The sequence below is a fragment of the Halyomorpha halys genome, unplaced genomic scaffold (assembly GCF_000696795.3).
Source record: "Halyomorpha halys isolate HHAL.00 unplaced genomic scaffold, Hhal_1.1 Scaffold1001.1, whole genome shotgun sequence".
In the NCBI taxonomy this organism is placed as follows: Eukaryota; Metazoa; Arthropoda; class Insecta; order Hemiptera; family Pentatomidae; genus Halyomorpha; species Halyomorpha halys.
In genome coordinates, this window is record NW_027104681.1 from 645,750 (window position 1) to 649,997 (window position 4,248).

Consider the following 4,248-nt stretch of genomic DNA (forward strand, 5'->3'; position numbering starts at 1 on the left):
TTAAAATAATGGGATAAAATATATTTAAGTGATTAAGAGAGACAATATACCAAATGAGGGGATACAGAGATATGTTAATTATATAATAGAAAATTAATAATAAAGTAATTAATATATGTACACTTAAGTAGGTAACACATGAATATAAATTAAAATATAATATAAATGAAAAAGGAAGGATAGTAAATATAAAAATAATTGAATATGGAGTGAGAATTTAGAAATACTATAATAAAAGATATTACAAGAAAATGGGCTTCTGAAATGCAGAACAGAGAGAAAACTAGTATTATGAGGGTTCAAAATGTGTCGGTATGTAAGGGAGATGCAGTATTTATCACCTTTATGATTGATGGAATTCTCTGTTAAATTTATGTAAATGGACTCCGAGATAAGACGTTTGTTATGGTTGGGGACAGTGGCAAGAATTGAAGGATTATCGAAATTAAAAGTATGATTCAGGTTTAAAGCGTATTCTGATAATTTAGAGGCAAGTGGATTACAGGAGTTGATACTATTTGAGTAGACTCCTACTATTGAGTTGACTCCTATCATATTAAATAAATGAAATAAAAAAATGAAGTAGCTGACTTTGATGGCAGAATTTTTTTTTGTACTTATAAACTCATTTTTTTCTGATTGAACCTACTCAAAGGTCTTAATAATTTGTTTTTAGGATAAATTGCGCTATTAGTTGTATACAGGTATGATCCATAATCTACCTATCCCATAAATGCAACTGTTCCCCTCAAATTGTTTGAAATAGGGCGCCAATGCTTTGAAAATCGTTATAGCATTGTCATTCATGGCGAGCGGATTCCCGCCGAAACCAGGATAACCTATTTTACAGAACCTCTAGCTCTAGTCTATTTTTATGAGTGTGATCATTGAGAGTCATTTCCACCCCTATCTCCCTCACCTAGTGATTTCCTATAAGGTGAGTTTGATTCACGTTATATTATTATATAAGTGAGTCACATGGAATGATCCACTTCAATGTAATCCCCAAATCTATTTCCCTCACATCTATCTCCTTCACACTTCCAGAATTTGAGTTAGGGAAATAGGAACCAAGGGAGATTTATGGTTAGTAGAACCTGAACTCAAAATGTATTTAAATATTTATGTAAATTTGGTTTTCAGGTTTGTTTTTACAACTTTTGAGTATCATTCAGAGATTACAATGACCTTTTTTTTGTTTTTTATTAAGTTCGTATTTGTATGTTTAAAATTATTTTTTAATTCTCCAAGTTTAAAAGCTCTCGTTCCCGCTCCTCGGAATACATTCCAGCAGTCGACACGACTTTTATCTGCTGCTAACACTGTTATCTTACAACATATGTACATGTTTTCTGAATGTTATTGTCTTATTAGATGAATTAATTACCTACCGTATTTTTCTTTTCTTTGTAAAACTTTATTTTATTTTAGTTCATTTTGATTAATTAAACTTTGTTTGTGTTTTTATTTTACTAACATTCCAGTAAGATGATATGATTAATAAATTTCAAAATATGAAACTAAATCACTTTTAAAGTCGAACTATAATAAATAAAAATTTTAAAATAAAAATGTTACAACGTTTAACGTGAGTTAATATACTGCAAATTCCAATTTCTAATTTTGTTTTGCTGAATTAAAAACAAAAGAGTTGTGAATTATACTTTTTTAAAAATATTGTGCGCACATTTTTTTTTTTATTTATTTATTTATTGATATTTACAACTGTATAAAAAATACAACAAGTAAATTTGATCATAATGACATAATGTATGATACAGGATGTAGAGAAACTACCCAGTAGTAGATCTCTAAAAATAGTTTACAATATAAGGTCACGAGGCCATCTTCTTTTCAGGCGCCTCGGAGGATTGCCAAGAATGGAAGAGGAAGCAAGGTTAGAAACTAGTGGGTTTGAGTGGTTAGGGAGTTTATTATGGAAGGAATAATATCGAGTTCTATTAGTAACAAAATAAGGAGCATTGAGGATTTTACAAAGGATTTTGGATACGACAGGAATTCGAAGGTTTAGTGGAGTCCCAAAGCTCAACTCCGTATGTCCAGATGGGCCTTATTATTGTCATGTAGATCAGTCTTTTGTAATGAGTTGGAAGTTTAGACTGTGTGCACAAAAATAAAATAATATTTAGCATTTGTTGAATTTTAAGTATTTTTTTATCTCCATCATTTGTACTCTATCTTATTTTGATGATGTCAGTCATGATCGTAAGGTTCTTTAAAAATTAATTATATGAAAGTTTTTTTTTTCGTAAAATCATTAGCAGCCCACTTAGAAGCAGTTCATAGAAAAAAGTCATTGGAAAAGGCAATTTTTTTTTGTAGTTAAAAAACCAGCTACTGCTTTTCACTAGTTATTATTTTTTTCAGTAATAGTTTTTCCTGCATTTAAATTGCATGCACGCTACCATTCATTTCCAAAGATAATTAAGTACTTGTTATATGGTTTACTAACGTTACTTTTTATGAAACTATACTTATTTTTAAATAAATATATATTTGGCAAAATTAAAATAAAATGAAATCTCGTATATAACATACCATGAACGTTTTCATCAGTTCATTTAATTATCATTATAAGCTGAAAAATGAAAGTTTATGATCCATAATAATTTTGAATGGGTCGAAATAAAATATAAGTATTGACCCATAAATTTACTTAAACTGAAATTAAGTGAAATACAACAGACCATGAAAGATTTATTTTCAAATTTATTTATCACTGTTATGAACATCCATAAGCTGATTGAAATAGAAGGATTTTTCCGTAATTATTTTGAATGGGCTAAATTAAAAAAAAATCATTGGCCCATGAGGGGATCGAACCCGCGACCTTCGCGTTATTAGCACGACGCTCTAACCAACTGAGCTAATGGGCCAGTTGATGAATTTCTAGTGAAAGGCCATAGTAGTGTAATGACCAATAATAACTTAATATTATTATTATTTATTCAATTGTTTTTGTAAAATTACCCTCCCTGTTCATAAAATATTATTTTTTTTCCATTTAATATTTATTTACAGAACAGATTAGTAAATATTCAGAAGCTTCTTGAAACTACCCCTCTGTCTTACTGTAATGTAATACAAATTCTAATTACATTTAATTGCGATTGAAACTTTCTACTGCTATAAAAAAAAAAAAAAAAAAAAAAAGGTGCTAATTTGTCTGGGTACTGTAAAAATATATGTTATTAATATTTCTAATTCTTGTATAATTCATAAATAATATTTTGGTTAAAATGTTGTTAGAATTACAAGGTTTATATGTAATACATTTTGTAGGCTAATAACATGTGATGATAATTTTTTTTTTAAAAAGTACATCAGTGATTATCTATTGTTAAAGTTTAAGAGGAACAAATTTTTATTCACGAGCTGATTTTTGCTATTACTTTAATAGATATAATAGTAATTTACAAAGCTTTTTATAGCATCGTGTCGATTTTATACAATTTAAATGTTTAATTGTTATTTAAACATTTATTTATATTTGCCGCTATATACTAAATTTTGTACCACAAATGATCAATTTTAGTCATTAACTTTAAACATTTAAACTAAAAAATCATAACTAATTATTATTTTCTAATATTTTTCTGGAAAAGACAAAACAAAACGTTTTGAATAATAAATTAAACACGCTCTTGTAACACCAGTTGAACAGATTTAAATCATCGCCTAAGCAAGTGATGAAATAAAATAATTAATAAATGAGGAATTAAATCCTATCTTCAAATCTTAAATATTCTTTTATCCGAGATTAAACAGCACTAACATCTGTGGGGTTGATGACCCCTATCATTTTTAGTGGATATCGAATTAAAACCTTACTAGACATAAACTGAAGGGCTTAAGATTCGGGGAAAAAAATATTTCTGAAGATCTTCTGTTTCAGTTGCTTAGTCTGAACATATGTTTTTGTGCATAAATATGTTTTGTATGCTCCAAGCCAAAAACATATGCAGGAGGGTGTCCCAGTAAATATTTTCCGAAGTCTTCTGCCTACAAGTTTTTAATTTTACCTTGATTTTCGCTGAATCAAAGGAATTTTCGTGGTCTATCTTTTAGGGTTATTCATTTTCTAACCTTCTCCAGTTCTTCTGCGAACCTGTCTCTGTAATTACTAATGTAATGGGATACTTACGTTTAAGGATTTTGACGATATATCAGAATTAATATCGAAGACTTTTGTCATCTGGTGCATCGTGAGGGCGTACATCTCCAAAA

The 4,248-nt window shown here is 28.8% G+C and overlaps 1 non-coding gene across 1 annotated transcript; it reads right to left on the reverse strand.

Moving 5' to 3' along the window:
- Nucleotides 1–2,823: 2,823 nt before the first annotated feature.
- On the reverse strand, nt 2,824–2,897 carry TRNAI-AAU (transfer RNA isoleucine (anticodon AAU)). Its single transcript has one exon. It is a non-coding gene; the product is annotated as a tRNA-Ile (tRNA).
- Between the last annotated feature and the right edge of the window lie 1,351 nt (nt 2,898–4,248).